This window comes from Tasmannia lanceolata, unplaced genomic scaffold, assembly GCF_043159265.1.
Source record: "Tasmannia lanceolata isolate RefF3 unplaced genomic scaffold, GAP_Taslan_0.1 ptg000026l, whole genome shotgun sequence".
NCBI lineage: Eukaryota > Viridiplantae > Streptophyta > Magnoliopsida > Canellales > Winteraceae > Tasmannia > Tasmannia lanceolata.
This window is the reverse complement of record NW_027518703.1, coordinates 1,931,700-1,950,479: the sequence shown is the minus strand read 5'-3', so window position 1 is coordinate 1,950,479 and position 18,780 is coordinate 1,931,700. Positions and strand designations below refer to the sequence as shown.

At 42.2% G+C, this 18,780-nt stretch overlaps 1 long non-coding RNA gene across 3 annotated transcripts in view; it reads left to right on the top strand.

Annotated features, from left to right (window-relative positions):
• Positions 1 to 232: 232 nt before the first annotated feature.
• LOC143858500 (uncharacterized) overlaps positions 233 to 18,780 on the top strand; it is a 20,137-nt gene continuing 1,589 nt past the window's right edge. The window contains exon 1 of one of the 3 annotated variants that reach the window (XR_013238962.1): positions 233 to 1,702. This is a non-coding gene — a long non-coding RNA (uncharacterized LOC143858500). Of the gene's footprint in view, positions 1,703 to 5,470; positions 7,917 to 18,398; positions 18,719 to 18,780 lie in introns of those variants that run through there. The other 2 variants (XR_013238964.1, XR_013238963.1) reach the window with 2 other exon arrangements.

Below are 18,780 nucleotides of genomic sequence, written 5' to 3'. Positions count from 1 at the left end.
TGAATGGTCTCGTGTCCTCTTTGAGCCCGTTTGTGAACGGTGCCTCATTTCTCGAGTCCATTTGTGAATGGTCTTGTCTTCTCCTTGAGCCCGTTTGTGAACGGTGCCTCATTTCTCGAATCCATTTGTGAATGGTCTTGTCTTCTCCTTGAGCCCGTTTGTGAACGGTGCCTCATTTCTCGAATCCATTTGTGAATGGTCTCGTCTTCTCCTTGAGCCCGTTTGTGAACGGTGCCTCATTTCTCGAATCCATTTGTGAATGGTCTCGTCTTCTCCTTGAGCCTGTTTGTGAATGGTGCCTCATTTCTCGAGTCCATTTGTGAATGGTCTTGTCTTATCCTTGAGCCCGTTTGTGAATGGTGCCTCTTTTCTCGAATCCATTTGTGAATGGTATCGTCCTCCTTGAGCCCGTTTGTGAACGGTGCCTCATTTCTCGAGTCCATTTGTGAATGGTCTTGTCTTCTCCTTGAGCCCGTTTGTGAACGGTGCCTCTTTTCTCGAATCCATTTGTGAATGGTATCGTCCTCCTTGAGCCCGTTTGTGAACGGTGCCTCATTTCTCGAGTCCATTTGTGAATGGTCTTGTCTTCTCCTTGAGCCCGTTTGTGAACGGTGCCTCTTTTCTCGAGTCCATTTGTGAATGGTTTTCTATCCTCCTTGAGGCCGTTTGTGAACGGTGCCTCATTATCCAAGTCCATTTGGGAATGCTTCTTATCCTCGTTGAACCCGCTTGTGAGCGGCGTCTCATCTCCTTCTAAAAACAGTTTGAGAGCGATCTTTGTCCTTTCCCTTCAGAATCCATTCGAAAATGATATCTCATTCTCTAATTGCCCGTTTGTGAACGGCGCCGCATCGAGTTTTTTTTATTATTCAAGTTCTAGGGTTTCATCTAAGGTTTTGCATTATGTTAAGGTGCGTTGTGTCTAGAGAGTCCTTTGTCGATTAAAACTACGCAAAATGGTTCTGTCATTTTTAACTTTGGTATTCAATGACTACGTCATCTCTACCAAAGAGGGGCATCTGTAGACACCCCATTTTGTTTTGTTTTAATCAACAAATAAATTAGTGTGTTAAATCCATGTGAGAACCCCCTCTATCATTGATTTATATGTTTTAGGTCATTAATATCTTGATCTGACTTTACGGATCATCAATCGGGACAAAATAAGCTAGGGTCACTTCATAGCCCGGACCCTGATTCTATTCCGAAACCCGATTTCCGTAAATCGTTAGATCAGTGGCAGATCATGACCTGGGTCTAACCATCCAAAACCACCTAACCTCTCCTCTCATCCTAACCATCCAAACCTCACCTAACCTCACCTAACCTCTCCTCTCATCATAACCATCCAAACCTCACCAAACCTCACCTAACCTCACCTAACCTCACCTAACCTTACCTAACCTCACCTAACCTTACCTAACCTCACCTAACCTCACCTAACCTCCTATCCCATTCTCCTATAAATACCCTCTCATCCCACCATCAAAGGAAAAAGAAGAGAAGAAAAGAGGAGAGAACCCCTCTCTTAGAAAATTCATCCCTCTCCCTCATCTCTTCAAGGGTTCGGCCATCCTTGCCGGATCGGGTGATTTTATACGTTGGGTGATATATATTAAAAGCAGTCATTATCAAGCAAGGAATCATCTTCAAGGAATTAACATCAAAGAAAAAATCAAACACAAAGTGGGTTTCCAAAGAGGTAGGCATTTATTTCAATTCTATGTAGGGTCTGTTTTCATGCATATCTTTTACTTTAAAAGAAAAACCATGTTAGGAAGCATGTAGGGTCCGTTTTCCCCCTGGTTAGCCTCTGGTTAGACCCTGGTTGCACCCAGGTTCGCTGCTGGTTGCACCCAGGTTCGATGCTGGTTGCACCCTGGTTCCCTACTGATTCGCACCCTGGTTCCCCTGCTGGTTGCACCCTGGTTCCCTGCTGGTTGCACCCTGGTTCCCTACTGGTTCGCACCCTGGTTCGATATTGGTTCGCACCCTGGTTCCCTGCTGGTTCGCACTCTGGTTAGACCCTGGTTGCACCCAGGTTCGCTGCTGGTTGCACCCAGGTTCCCTCCTGGTTGCACCCTGGTTCCCCTGCTGGTTCGCACCCTGGTTCCCTGCTGGTTCGCACTCAGGTTCGCTGCTGGTTGCACCCAGGTTCCCTGCTGGTTGCACCCTGGTTCCCCTGCTGGTTCGCACCCTGGTTCCCTGCTGGTTCGCACCCTGGTGCACCCTGGTCCGCACCCTGGTTTGTACCCTGCTTCCTCCTAGTTAGACCATGGCTAGTCTCGGGTTTGCTCCTAACTTAGACCCGACTCACTTGACCCTAACCATTAACCCAATCCAACCAAGTAATATCCCAACACAATCCGAGTCGCATGTCTGAATCCATTTGGCCGAATCTCATAAGCCCGCCCACTTCGAATTCCGAAAATTCAAACCCTTGATGATTCCTATATGCTCAATTCTTTGATGCAAATTCCCAATTCCAAAATCCCATTGCTAGATCAATGTTTCTGAATCTCAAGTCCAATGCTCAAATGCAAACCCGATTCCAGATACAAATACCAATTCTGTCTTCCAAAATCCAAGTAACCTCCCCAGTGGAACTACGTGTGGCTTGATCCCCATCACGGGGTACGTAGGCAATTTGGCACTCCCAAGTTCAGTCGCACCTTTCTCTATCTTTCCCATTCCCTCACACTATTCATCATCTCGATTCATCTCGTGTCTCTCGGAACCATTGGATTATGGTTTCCGTCGTAAGAACCCTTAGAGCCCAATTTAGGAACAATGGTGTCGTGTCGTGTTGTGTCCTAAGTTTTAGGGAGTCCTAGAGTTAGGAGTCCAGCCTCATCACGGACGTTTGCTATGTATAGCAACCGTGCCATAGGTCTAGTTACACTAGTCACCCAATCTTTCCCTAGGACAAGCCTAGTAAACTAGGATGTAGGCAAACCTGCATTAGTCTAAGGGACCATTTGCATTTAGATGAGAATCATATAGCATCTTAGATGAAATCCTAAGATAATAAAATCCTCAACTTGAATTAAATAACTTCTCCTAAAACTGTTGAAACAGTCAATCCCGTCTAGGTCGGTGTCCTAGTTGAGTTAGGCATAAGTAGCTTAGCTTAGGTGCACCGAACTACGTCGACTCTGATCCCAGTGAGGCTTGGGTACGTAGGCAGCTTGGATGTCTGACGGCATACCACCCGCGAGTCGGCACCATAACAAATTGTGGTGTTTTGGATATTAATTTTCTTGTAAATACTTAATCAAATCAGTTAGGGTTTTCCATGAAATTAGAATTCTAGGAGAACTTTCACTTAGAATGAATCCAGACAAATTAATAAATCAAGATACACATCTAGGATTCACATTGAAATTAGATTCTAGGATGCATGTCACTTAGTTCGCACATTAACTTAGAGTTGAATGAGCCATTTAAAATAAATTTAAAAGAGTTAGCTTTTGGAATCGAAGACCGATTATCGGGCAGGAATGGTGCATGTGGTGGATAACTCCCCATACCTTCCATTCTCGTAACCAGGTAGCGAGTCTAGATTTCTGGTTAATTACGGGTCCTAGATCCCACATCTAGGTGGCGACTCTGTCAGTCTCTTTCGTGTGGAATTCGGATTGCCTTAGTGATCCCAAGTTTACAGGAAAGACAAATTCAAATCAATAATTAAAATGCACACGCCAATCGCGTGGGTACGAGAGACCAAGAGAGAGAGAGCGGCGGCTCGCGCCCCACCCCTCTCGCGGGATCCGGGTACCACACACACCCAGTGTCTACGGCTGCAGCTCCGGCGCATAGCTCGAAAATAGATACAACGGTTCCCTCAAGGTCATAATTGCCCATCTGGTACGCATCATATCTATTTCCTGGGGCCAATAATGAAGATAATGAAAGAAATAAAGAATATGATAATGCATGATGTGTAGTGTTTGAATCCCTTGTTTTAATTACGCACCTATCTGGTGCCCCTGGATTCTAACGATATAATTCCCATTTAAAATGATTTTAGTTCAAATTTCTCCAAAGTTAGTAAAAATGACATTTTTAAAGAATTAGGCAACGTTTCAAGAACTCCCCAGCAGAGTCGCCAGCCTGTGGACCCCGATCCGAGATAGGCGGTGAGGGAACGGGTCCCTAACACCCTCTTCTGGATCATCCACAACGTGAAGGAGAGCTCTGCCAGGGAACTCTCGAAACTGTTGCCACCCTCACAGCATAGCATGAGTGGCGCTATAAAAAGAAAGAGATACATCCTGATCCGGAGCCAGAGCTCGAAACCAAGATATATCTAAAAATAACTCAGAGTCGCCATCCATGGACACGCCATGGAACCAAAACAAATGCTCTGTTTGCAATGGATAACCAGAGATACAAAAGGTCCATGCCTGATGACGAATGGAGAAGGTCCGAGAGCGCCCCCAATTCGCCCGAGTGCGAACACTTGGTCTCTTATGCCATTTATTATTAACCTCGAAGAGTTTTGGGCAAAAATCATGTGAAATGGGAACAAATATCCCCGGGAAGACGTCTACCTAATCATGCATGACCAGGGGATGAAATAATAAGCACATACAAAACAAAATAAAAAATGTGTCGCCTAATTACAACTAGGTTATGAGTGACATACCTAACTGGTGTCTAAGTTCTGGTGGACAAACACATGCATGCTACAGCTACAGGTATAGGGTCTGCACAAGAAAGTAAGAAAACACAACAAAATACACAATATAACAACACAACAAATCCTAAGACTCTAAACGATTTAGCCCGAGTCCTCGGATGGTCTGATGTTCATCCAAAGAAGCCTACGTATCCCCGCCTCCACGAGAATCAAAGCAACGTAGTTCTTCGCACCTATTCTAAACTATGATTCCTAAGATACCTAGACCTCTATCTTAGACTCGATCTAAAAGACCGGGCTAATTATTAAAGCGTCTTGAACGATTATTTAAATTCCAGTGAATTGTAGATTTTAGGACACCCTATATGCCCTAACTAAATGCAGGTTAGCCCTAAGCTAATGCAGGTGGTTCCTACAACCTATGTGTAACTAGGCTGTATTTCTTAAGGAAAACAATGGGATCATTAGCGCATTCTAGACCTAGTCATCAGTCGACGATGTGAATCGCCAACTGACCGGACGGAGGCGCTCCTATAAATCTAGGACAAACCCCTAACTCTAAAACAAGCACACAACAAACAGACAACAAATCAAAGACAATACCAAAACTCTAAAACTCTCTATCTAAGACAAAGTCCTAACTCTAGAGGAAGAATTTTTTCGAAAACAATGTTTTGGAAGATTTTTGGTATTTTTAAAAGGGTTAAATGATTTATTTACAAAGGTTTGGCTGGACCTGGGATAAGAATCCCAAGCTGCACTACGTACCTCGTGAAAGAGGATCAAGCCAACGTAGTTCGAAAATCGAACTCTCCTAATACGCTAAAAACTCAACACTTTAGATTTTTTTAAAGGTTTTTGATATTTCAAATGCTTTTGATGTGTTTTTTATATTTTTGGTGATTAAAAGAAAAAATGTGTTAACACCCTTTCAGCTAAAGGGGATCCGATAGAAGAGCCTCTATACCCACCATATCGCGGTAGAGTATCACAGAGGGAAACGGGACCCCTAAAGCCTAAGGGGAAAGAAGATAAACGAGGGAACCGAAGTTCCGATACGAGAAAAAAAATCTCAAAGAGATAACCAAAAGCTGACGAGGCTTAGCCAATATCCAAAAGAGACGAGTTCTAACCTGCGAGGGAATACCCAAAATAAATGAGAGATGAAAAACCTCTAACCCAAAGGGTGAACTTTTAAACAAAAGGGGACAGATAAGAACTCTACAAGAAGATCTACTAAACGATCAGCCACTTAGGAACGGTCCTAACTGGCTAAACACTCTAAGAGGAGAGAATCTCTTAACCTGCGAAAACTCTAAGGCAGGAAGGGAAGATGTTGGCTCAAGAAACATTCCATCATTGCCACCTAAACCCGAGAGATGTGCTCCCAAAATCGAGAGAATTCCGAAACTCAAAAAGAATCCCGAGGAACGTGCAAAGAATAGTCCCGAAAAAGAAAGAAAACCCCTCAAACCTTCTGAAGACCCTAAGATGGAAAAAAAGATAAGAAGGGCAAGGGGTTGGCTCAAGAAATATTCCGTCATCGCCAATCACTAGAGGAAGATCGGCATCTAAGACCTTGAGTTCCTTCATTCAACTACCATAGTGTAGACACCCCATTTTGACCGGGCCCAGTCGAATAAAACTCTTGAAGTTGAATAAAATCTCGAGAGAGTAGGCCCAAACGAGGAGAGAACCTGAGTTTCTACCACCCTATTGTGCGCATTTGCGGGCGCAAAATTCCCGAGAGATTATCAATGGCCCCTAGGATACCCCAACAAGATTTTGTGGCAATTGGATAGAAAATGGACGAAATGGCAAGCCAAGTTTATGCCTATATCAATCCATAGGAGGGTGGATTATTTTAAGAGGGCTGTCCATGAAATATTGGGGGTGAGAATTTATCATCTCCCTTTAAATACTAAACCAAATTAGGGTTGGAGGGAGGCGCCTCATTTTTTTTAGAAAGAGAGAGGGAGAAAGAGATCGCAGAGAGAGGGAAGTAGAAACAGAGAGAGAGGGAGGAGGAGCAAGAGGACCGGCCGATTCCTCATCTTCTCCAAACCCTATCTTCATCACCACCTCTAGCCACCACCATCCCCTTCTTCTTCTACATTTTTCTCCTCTTCTCTAAAACCCAAGACCCAAACCCATTTTTCTTAACCCCAACCCAACCGAGCTCCTCCATCTTCATCACAACCACCACCAAACCCATCTCATTTTTTTTTTTACCCAAACCCATTTCCACCGCCACCATCACTCCCTCCGGCCGGCCACCTCCATCAAAGCCACCCATCCCCACCATCTACCCTAACCGAGCCACTACCTCTGTCCAAATCAACCCAATAAACCCACCTCTACCATTTATTCCAACCACCACCACCATCTCCGGCCGCCACCATTAAACCCGACCCAAACCCTTTCAAACCCTTGAAACCCTCTTCTCCGGCCACCTCTGTCAACCCCAACCATCTTTACCTTCATCTTCTTCAAACCCTCAAATCTTTATCCATTAAAATCAAAAGAAACAGAGAGAAGAGAAAAAAATCTCCTCCATCATCCAACTCGAAACTCTTCTTCTCCGGTCAAATCTCCTCTTCTCTGGCCATTTTTCCGATCGATCTCCGGCCGGTTCGTTATTGTCGGCGGATTAGAGCTCCGGCTAGCACCACCACCACCTCCCACCGAACCCACTTCATTCCTACCCCCATCCCTACCAATTCCGGTCGGTCACTCTTCCCCAAACCCATCTCCGGTCGCCATTAAATCCGGCAGAGCCAACTCATAAACCCAATCCGACCCTTCCCCCCATCTCTCAACAAACCCCTTTTTCTTCCTTATTCCTTAGTTAGATCCTAATTCACCATCTACCACCATTTCCACCTCAATCTCCCTCCATGAAACCCATTTTTTTTTCACCATTTCCAAACCCACTTCTATCACGCTTTTTCACAGCCACCGGCAACCCAATCGGAGCACCGTCACCTCTCCATCTTCCCCAAATCCCATTCCCACACCATTTGTAGCCATTGAAACCCACCTCAAACCCATGTCTGCAAGCCCTCTTCTTAATTTCCCCATTCCCATCTCTACCCAAATCAACCTCCCCTGTTTTTTTTATCCCTCTTCCATTCTTATCCTCCATCTATAATTAACCCATCTTTCCGTCAACAGCACAATTACAGGTGTTGGGAAAGAGCCTCAAAGCCACCCTTTACCATGAAGTGGGCTCCGTCTGTATCATTCCCATATGTGACCACCTACCCCAGCTCAGGTAATTTCTCACCCTCTTAAGCACTTTGGTCAGATTTACAGTAGGGATTGTTTGTCTGATTTAGTTTTGAAGTTTAATTGTGATCTCTGAAAATCCTTTAGACTTATTTCTCGAAATTCTGTCACCTCTATTCTTGATGTTTCATGATTCAATGCCCTTTGATTTGCAAGCTTGAGCTTATGGTGGTCATCTTCAGATGATGATTTTCTTTATTGTTTAGTTAGAAATCTATCAATTGGCTCATCTCATGGCATTCCTTTTATCTCTCCATTTCTGATGATTAATCTTTATCTTCATGATTCCTAGCTCATGAATTTCAGCATGTTAGTAATTTCCTTCATATGCTAAGGGTCTAAGAAGCAAAGAATTAGGCGATCATCACAACAGGGTAACACTTATAAGGGCTCCTCGGTTGATAATTTTGATGCTACCCTGTGTTGGTGAATGTAATTAATCCACTTGCTATCAGTTGAAGAACCCATTTGCCTTGCCTTGGTTTTTTTCCTACCTCTCTAGTTTGTGCTCTTGATCATCAGATTGTAGTGAGCTATGGGACATCAAATTTTAATAATATATTATGGTTCACAGACTTTGGTTTAATTTCTTTTACCCGAACCCATGAATGACAGTAATATTGTGATTACCCATTGATCTGATGATGTTCTTCCTATTCAACAAATTCAGTGCATGCATTTCTACCCTTATGTCGCCAATGGCTCCTCATTGAATGCTTGGAATCTTTCTTTTTTAACATAGAAATGCTTTGCTCTCATATTGAAATCATGTGTTAGCTTTCTTTGTCAATTTCCATAGGGGTCGAAGGCTCTTTTGTCAATGGTTTCTCATTTGATTTTTAAATTGCGGACATGGGTCAGAGGCCCGGTTCTCCAACTCGGTTTCGATGTCTACTTGCTTCTTAAGCTCTAAAGAGCATGGATTAGGCTCTTTGTTCTTTGGAACTTATGTCTGTGTTTGGTCATTGAATAGCATGAGCTTACTTTGCTAAAATCATCCAGGGGTGTAAACGCAAGTCATTCGCTCTTCAAATAATGTGGGTTTGCTCTGTGGGGTCGTTGGAGTGTGATCTGATCATTCTAGGTTGTTCCGGTTATGTACAGAAATAGATTTCAATCCCAAACCCGGATTTCTCTTGATACCCACCTTCGATCTTATTTTTAGAAGCAAGGATATAGCCTAATTAGTTTCTCCTCGGACTGTTCGTGTTTCCATTTTGGAAAGGGTTGAGTTCTGTTTAGTTTGGGTCGTGATGCTCGGTTGTAAATTAGGCCTCACTCTATAACCAAGAGTTCAGTCCAGGCGACAACCCCTTTATCACTTCTTCTTGATTATCCTTCATGCTTTTTCTCAGTTTTAGGATCTTCATAGTGTTCATGTGATCTTCTCAGTTTCGCGCTTCTTTGGGATTTTCGAGATCATCTTCGTCTTTCTAGATCTACCCCGGTTCTTCGGGGTTACCCCTTATATGTTCTTTTTAGAATCCCATTCGAGTTTCGGGATTCCACTGATTTCGGAAACATCTCTTTCGGATTCCGGCGATGACAGAATGTTTCTTGAGCCAACCCCTTGCCCTTCTTATCATTTTTTCCCATCTTAGGGCCTTCGCAGGGTTTGAGGGGTTTCCTTTCTTTTCAGGATTGTTCTTCATGCGTTCCTCGGGATCCTTTTCGAGTTTCGGGACTCCATCTATTTTAGGAACGCTTCTCTTGGGTTAGGCAACGATGGAACATTTCTTGAGCCAGCCTCTTCCCTTCCTGCCTTAGATTTTTTGCAGGTTAAGGGATTTTCTTCTCTTAGAGTTGTTCAGCCAGTTAGGACCGTTCTTAAGTGACTGATCATTTAGTAGATCTTCTTATAGAGTTTTTATTAGTCTCCTTTTGTTTAGAGGTTTTCCCCTTGGGTTAGAGGTTTTTCATCTCTCGTTTATTTAGGGTCTTCCCTCGCAGGTTAAAACTCGTCTCTTTTGGATGCTGGCTAAGCCTCGTCAGCTTTTGGTCATCTCTTTGGGATTATTTTTCTCATATCGGAATTTTAGTTCCCTCGTTTTGCTTTCTTTCCCCTTAGGCTTTAGGGATCCTGTTTCCCTCTAAATTACTCTACCGCGATATGGTGGGTAATGGGGCTTTTCTATCGGATCTCCTTTAGCCGAAGGGTATTAACACTTCTTTTAAATCGTCAAAAATATAAAAGCATTTCAAAAATATTTGAAAAACCATAAAAAACCTTAAAAATCTAAAGTGTTGAGTGTTTCTTTTAGAAGCGTAGTTTGAGAGTTCGTTTCGAACTATGTTGGCTTGATCCTCTTCCACGAGGTACGTAGTGCAGCTTGGGATTCTTATCCCAAGTCCAGCCAAACTTTTGTAAATAATATTTTAAAAACATTCTTCAAAAACCTTCAAAACCTTGTTTTCAACAAGATCTTCCTCTAGAGTTAGGACTTTGTCCTAGATAGAGAGTTTTAGAGTTAGGAGTTTGTCTTGTGTTGTGTGGTTTGTTTGTGTTTGTGTTAGAGTTAGGGGTTTGTTACACCTCCGTCCGGTCAGTTGGCGATTCACATTGCCGACTGATGACTAGGTCTAAGATGCGTTAGTGATCCCATTGTTTTCCTTAGGACGCACAGCCTAGTTACACGCAGGTTGTAGGAACCACCTGCATTAGCTTAGGGCTAACCTGCATTTAGTTAGGGCATATAGGGTGTCCTAAAATCTACAATTCACTGGAATTTAAATAATCATTGAAGAAGCTTTAATAATTAGTCCGGTCTTTTAGATCGAGTCTATGATAGAGGTCTAGGTGTCTTAGGCATCCTAGCTTAGAATAGGCGCGAAGAACTACGTTGCCTTGATTCTCGTGGAGGCGGGGATACGTAGGCTTCTTTGGATGAATATCAGACCATCCGAGGGCTCGGGCTAAATCGTTTTAGAGTCTTAGGATTTGTGGTGTTGTTATATTGTATATTTTGTTGTGTTTTCTTACTTTCTTGTGCAGACTTATACCTTTAGCTGTAGCTTGTATGTGCTTGTCCATCAGAACTTAGACACCAGTTAGGTATGTCACTCATAACCTAGTTGTGATCAGGCGACACATTTTTTATTTTGTTTTGTATGTGCTTATTATTTCATCCCCTGGTCATGCATGATTAGGTAGACGTCTTCCCGGGGATATTTGTTCCCATTTCATATGATTTTTGCCCAAAACTCTTCGAGGTTAATAATAATAAATGGCATAAGAGACCAAGTGTTCGTACTCGGGCGAATTGGGGGCGCTCTTCGGACCTTCTCCATTCGTCATCAGGCACGGACCTTTTGTATCTCTGGTTATCCATTGCAAACAGAGCATTTGTTTTGGTTCCATGGCTCATCCATCGATGGCGACTCTGAGTTATTTTCAGATATATCTTGGTTTCGAGCCCTGGCTCCGGATCAGGATGTATCTCTTTCTTTTTATATCGCCACCCGTGCTATGCTGTGAGGGTGGCAACAGTTTCGAGAGTTCCCTGGTAGAGCTCTCCTTCACGTTATGGAGATCTTAGAGGATTGCAGGAGGGATCTCGCGTCCCTCGGCACCGTCCTCGGATCGGGGTCCACACATAGAAAGAAACAACATGGAGCAAAGGAAGAATTCGAAATACCTAACATAGGACTCTATATTGCCTTACCAGATTCAGATACCAAACACCCTAAACAGGATCGAATTTGCAAATCAGTGATACTAAAAGTCAACACAAAACTGAATTTGGAATTCCCCCATTTGCAACCCTTTTTCTTGAGGAAATGACATCACTCCAACCATAATACATGTTGACTAGGCTAAGACACGCTTATACTCCCAACAAAACATAAAAACAAGCTTAACATCAAACATTAAGAGTACCGACATGAAGATTTTCAGGCTTAAACATTCTAACAGGGAAGGACCAACTATGATAAAAATATGAATTGATTTTCTGTCATTCCCAGCCGAACCAATTAAGCAATTCACTTAACCAAAGAATCCCCCATCAGTTCAAGGGAAAATCTCTTCTGAAGCTAACATGTAAGCCACTCTTCATCCTTACATTCAAAACACCCACTAACCGAATGTCAACACAAAATCGAAATCTGAGAGTGTGTGTCATGAATCAAAAGAAAATTAAAGAACGAAATCATGTTCACACAATAACTTGGTTCCAACATAGCATCAACCTGTGAAAACGAACCCAAAGTAGAACTCCGAACAGAGGAGTGGGACTTCTAATTAAAATGCATACGCATCAGGAGGTGAAGAAGCTGACAAAACGGTTAATCTAGAGAAGGAATTCTATCAGAACGAAAGAAAAAGATCCATTAGATCATTGTTACTAACTGGTAGATGCTACCATTCTTGAAGAGGGCAATCTAACTAATTAGCACTTTCTAAGGTAGGGCGCGATTTGTACTTATTTTCAGGGGACGGAATCAAAGAAAATAATTCAAGCAACACTAAGCAAAACTACATAAACTGAAGAAATTCACAATAATCTAGCAAGAAGGATAAATCTACCTACAGGCTAAACAGTAATTAGGACCCAAAATTGATGAAATTTGAAAATCCGCTCTGCAATGGAGTTCATGAAATCTTCAAAAGAAAAATTCACAGTAGGGATCACACAGATCACAAGCCGTCATGAATGGACTTTCATCAAAGAATCAAAGAAAAACAAGATGAAAACAGAGTCAGAGAGTTACCCGAGCTTTTCCATATAACAGATTTGGCTTTATTCTCCGAGGTCCAGCTCCAAATCTTCGGAGAATGGAAGACATGACCATGAAATTTGAAGAGATTTGTGAAATTAGAGTTAAGAGATGATGAGGGTTTACCAAGATAGGGGTTATATTGGGTTTTGAAGAAGGGATTTTGGAGTTGAATGTTGGGAGAAGAGGATGGCTGAGATTAATGGAGGTTTGGCCGGAGAAACAGAGTAATGGATGGTGGCGGCAATAGAGAGGGGTAGACGGTGGTGGTGGAGATGGGAAAGAGGTGGATGAGAGGTTGAGGGTTTACAAAAAAATGAGATGGGTTTTGGAGGTAAAAATGAAGAAAAAGATGGTGGTAGGTGGCTGAGAAGGTGGAGGAGAGAAAAAGATGGGTTTAGATGGAAGATGGTGGTTCGGCCGGCGGCAACAAGTTGATCGGAGATGGCGGTTTCCTCTCTCTCTCTCTCTCTCTCTCTCTCTCTCTCTCTCTCTCTCTCTCTCTCTCTCTCTGTAAGTCTCTCTCTCTCTGTAAGTCTCTCTCTCTCTCTCTCCCTGCTCTGTTTTTTTTTCGACGAGAATGGGTTTCTCCTCCTTACACGCTTCTGTGATTTTCAAAATGGAGAAGGGGTTTGGGGTTAAATGAGGGTTTGATTAGAGTGGGTTTAATCAGAAGGTGATGATGGTGGAGGTGGTCTGATTTAATGGAGTTGGTTGGATTGGTGGTGGATTAATGGCAGAGACGAGAATGGGTTTATGAAGATCGTGAAATGGGTTTGGGTATTGGGTCTTAGAGAGGTGGTGCTAAGATCGGTAGAGGAGAATAGAAGAAGGTGGTAGGTTATGGTGGTGGTGGTGGTGGTGTTTGAGAAGGTGGAAGATGAGGGAAGAGGGTTTGGGTTTAATGGAGGTGGTGGTGTAGATGGAGGTGACGATGTGGTGGTGGAGGTGGCTGGAAATGGGAGGTTGAATAAGGGTGGTGTTTTGCCGGATTCCGGCCAGAGAGATCGGAGGAGATGGTGGTAGGAGGTGGGTTTATAGAGGCGGTGGCTGGTCGGTGGCAAATTGCAGAGAAAGGGGTTTTGGGTTTGAAATGGGTTTGGCTAAATGAGAAGAGGGCTTGATAGGGATGGGTTGGTGGTGAGAGGATGGAGAAATGGAGGTGGTAGGTGGAGGGTAGTGGTGGCTGGTGGGGTGGAGAAGAAGAAGATAAAAAAATCTAGGGTTTGGCTCCCCTCTTTTCTCCAAAAAATCAGAAAAACCTCCTCCCTCTGTGAAACCCAAATGCGATGCTTTTGTAGAGGCACATGATATATTTGGCCCCCCTGTTTTTCTCTTTGGACAGCCACCCTTGTAGTGTATTTGACTCTTCTTTCATACTAACAGGGGGCGGTCTAAGTAGAAAACAAGGCGAAAATTATTTTCTCCATAGATGATTCTTAACCCTCTGATTTGATCCAATGACCACCAAAGATTGCTTGCGAAAGAAGCAACATGAATTCTCAAGAATGCCCTCTTTTACATGGAAAATGACGTACTTCACCCCTCCTTTCTGAACTTGTACCACGACATCGTCTTAGCTCGTTCGCTAGGCAAACGGGCTCGGATCGTGACGAAATTTTACAGGGACTTTGGTGGAACCTTAAGCTAACCTAGGGTGTAATTTGGGGTCCTAACACACTGATTTGAAAAAGTTATGCACAAAAAATGGAGATATAGGGCACGGTCAAAATGGGGTGTCTACAATTGGGTGTCAATGTTGCAATGAATTTATGAACAATGAGTTAAATAGTTTTCTAAACACTCCAATGTTATTGTGATTCATAGTTTAGATGGCCTAATACTTATGAGAATGACTGTATTTATATGGTTTTAAACACTCAGAAGTACTCGTTATACCTATGAACCACTAATTATACTTAGGAACCACTAATTATACCTAGGAACCACTATTTACCATTATGTAGTGGTTCCAAACTATAAATAGTGGTTCCAGAGTAGAAATATTGCTTCACACAATCTAATAGTACTTCATTGGGTGTCAATGTTGCAATGAATCTATAAACAATGGGTTAAATAGTTTTCTAAACACACAGATGTTATGGTGGTTCATAGTTTAGATGGCCTAATACTTATAAGAATGACTGTATTTATAGGGTTTTAAACACTCAAAAGCACTCATTATACCTAGGAACCACTAATTATACTTAGGAACCACTAATTGTACCTAGGAACCACTATTTACCATTATGTAGTGGGTCCAAGGTATAGTGGTTCCAAGGTATAAATAGTGGTTCCAGAGTAGAAATATTGCTTCACACAATCTAATAGTGCTTCATTGGGTGTCAATGTTGCAATGAATTTATGAACAATGGGTTAAATAGTTTTCTAAACACTCGAATGTTATTGTAGTTCATAGTTTGATGGCCTAATACTTGTAAGAATGACTATATTTATATGGTTTTAAACACTCAGAAGTACTCATTATACCTAGGAACCACTAATTATACTTAGGAACCATTAATTATACCTAGGAAGCACTATTTACCATTATGTAGTGGTTCCAAGGTATAAATAGTGGTTCCAGAGTAGAAATATTACTTCACACAATCTAATAGTACTTCATTGGGTGTCAATGTTGTAATGAATTTATGAACAATGGGTTAAATAGTTTTCTAAACACTCGGATGTTATGGTGGTTCATAGTTTAGATGGCTTAATACTTATGAGAATGACTGTATTTATAGGGTTTTAAACACTCAAAAGCACTCATTATACCAAGGATCCAATAATGATACTTAGGAACCACTAATTATACCTAGGAACCACTATTTACCATTATGTAGTGGTTCCAAGCAATAAATAGTGGTTCCAAGGTATAAATAGTGGTTCCAGAGTAAAAATATTGCTTCACACAATCTAATAGTACTTCATTGGGTGTCAATGTTGCAATGAATTTATGAACACCTGTATGACGGAATGGTGGAAAGGTCGACCTTTTCACATGTTTTACACCTGTCAGACGGAATGGTGGAAAGGTCGACCTGTAATTGGTCGTCCTACCTGTTTGGTCAAATGCTGAAAAGGTCGACTTGTAGGTCAACCTATCAAGGCAAATTCCCACCTGTTGGTACATATGCAATAAAGGTCGACCTATTATAGCATAATAGAGAAGTTTCCATAATCTAAGTCCCTCTTTAGATTGGATGATTAGAATCATCCTATGGAAATGATTTTTGGGGCACAACCTATTTACGTTGTGGCCCATCAATTGGGCGGTTCGGATCATCCTATGGTATGGGCTGTATAGTCTATTTTGAAAAATATGAGTTGAATTCATCCTAGAAGGGAGTTCTACAATGGAGCTTTACCAAAGGCAAGACTTTCAACACTTGGCATGGGGAAGAAGAATCTAAAAAAGCTGAATAGGGTTTGTGAAATGCATTGGGATCCGTTTCTCAAAAAGGAGGAGGGAAAAGCAGCTCAAGGGCATTCTTGTCTTTAAACATGCCTTGGAATGCGTTTCACCCTTTTATGAAAATTTAGCCAACTCAACCCTTTATTGAGATTTTCAGTTAAAAATCACATTTTTTTGAGAATTTTCCCTTTTCTTAAACAAGAACAACATAAAAAGGGTTAGGCTCAGTTTTTAAATAGTGTCCACTCCGAGAGCTTACTTAAAAAAACAGAGCATGGCCTGCTTTGTATAAATATCCAAACCATTTATTTGTTGGGCCAACATTACTAGGATGTGCCTAGACCTGGTAAACGGGTGGGCGGGCCGGGCTTCACCCAACTCATATGGGTCTGGTTCGTACAACCGGGTTACAAATGACCCTGAATCTTACAGGTCACAATTTGGTGAACCCAAACCCCACTCGTATGGGCCGGGTGGACCCGCGGATCACCCAGTTTTTTTTTTGGCTGCTTTTATTCCCATACTATAGGATGATCCTAGCCCTCTTATCTATGGAGTTATTTCATATTATTAATTCTGGAAATATCATTAGATCGGAGGGCTAGGATCATCCTATGGAAATGATTTTTGGGGCACAACCTATTTACGTTGTGTTCCATCACATGGACGGTTTAGATCATCCTATGATGTGGTCCGTACAACACTTCATGAAAAATACGGACTATAAGGGTTTTCACCATATAAAATCTCGATCATTTGGGTTTTTATGGGCACCCGTAGGTCCACCCAACCCAACACGTACAGTTTTGATGGGACCCGTACGGGCCGGGTCAAATTTCACCGTCCTTTTAATGAAATCTTTTACTATTCAAAAAAATATCAACAAAAGAAAATAAAAAAAGAACGGGCTTCAAAGCCTACTTTTCGATGCAGGATTTTTAATTTAAGGTATATTTGCAGCAACAGATTCGCAAAAAAAAAAATTAAAAAAGGATTCCTAACAGAAAAAAGGCGGAAGAACATAAATAAGAAAGTTAACCAAAAGAAGAAAAAAAATACATAATAGGAAAAAATAGAAAAAGAACCCATCTTCCACTGTCAACTGTTGTGTAGATGTCTTGTATTATGGCATTATAAAGGCCCTGATGGACTAATGTGTGGCTGTGCGTGACACACATGCAGGTCGAGTTTTGGTATTACGCCAAAGGGTATTTCGGTAATTTTCTCTATGAAGTAGCATGGATATATAAGCTGCATATTAGAGTTTCGAGAAGACATGTTTTGTTTGTGTTTTCTTGGCAAAGAAGAAGAGTTTGTAGTCCTAAAACCGAAATAGTGAAAACCTTGCATTTTCTTGTGTGATTGTGTTTCTTTACATCATTTCTTAATGTTTTGCCGCACAAAATGGGGCAAAGGATCTAAACCATTCAATTTTCTGGCGTATGGCAGATAAGCCATGGCACAAAATGGGGCATACGATGATTGTAAACCCCTTGATTTGTGATATTTTCACTACAACGCAGCCGAAAATGCAAATTGAAGGGCTTCGGATAAATTTTTTGGGGCTCAACAAGACCCAACAAATGCATGGTTTAGATCATGTGAGCCCCAGAACATTGTTTTAAATACCCTCTCAAAGTAGGGCCAAGGAGTAAGGAGTGCAACATTCCCTTCTCTGTAGGCCATGCTTGGCAACTATGAAATGATTTTCCATGGAATATTAACTTACCCAGTGCTGACAGAAGAGTAGGGAGATGATTTAAAATGGATGAAAAATAAAGAGAAGAAAAGCTTTTCTTTTCCCTGTTTTTCAGCCTCTTCTCAAGCATGCCCTCTCATTTCTCTCCCACTCTCAGCCTCCTTGCCCCGCTCCTACGATGTGTTAGTGATAGAGTACATTCTAGGGGTGCAAGTTTGGCCCTGTCCGCCTAACCCGCCCTGAGCCCGAACAGGGTCAGGGCTGGATTTTCCAACCCTGAGGGCGGGTCAGGGTTCATTTTTTTAGACCCTGACTCAGGTCGGGTTGGGTTCTGAGTTAATGCCTCGGGTACCGTGACCCGGCCCGACCCTAAGTTTTCTATTATAGAATTGAACCATCTGTGCATGTTTCTTTTGCTAATGTTTTCTATTATCTTGGATTGATGTGTCTTTAGATTATTATTATTATTAATTGTCTATGTTTGCCCGTCGTGTTGTTGAATTCATATTGTCTTATTTTGTTCCCTGTCTCTGTTTATTGATCATTTTGTTCTATATGATAAGTGGTTGCTTTATTTTTGGCACTCTTAACAGGTATTTGCACTAGGGTCAATTAGTGCCGGCCCGGCCCGGCCCGGCCCAATCAGGGCCAATCAGGGCGGGCCAGGGCTAGCACTGAGCCTGTAGGGCGGGCAATGGGTTGAGGTTTTTTGGCCCTGTCGCAGCCCTAGTACATTCCCTAAAATGCCTTGGTAGCAAGTCTACGCTTCATAACAACGGGCATCTACTAGCTCACTCTCAACCTCATATTACTATATAGGAAAGTGCTAGGACAAACAAAATGTATTTGTTAGTACAGTTTTTAGTACAGTAGAAAAGGTGGGCCCGGGGAAGGAAGGGGCAAATATATCATCTCTGACTATATACTGCACATATCCAATTTAATCCTCAAATGGGTACTAAAACAATCGCTCTTCAAATACATATCCCTTACACGTTAATAAATTTAACAATAAGT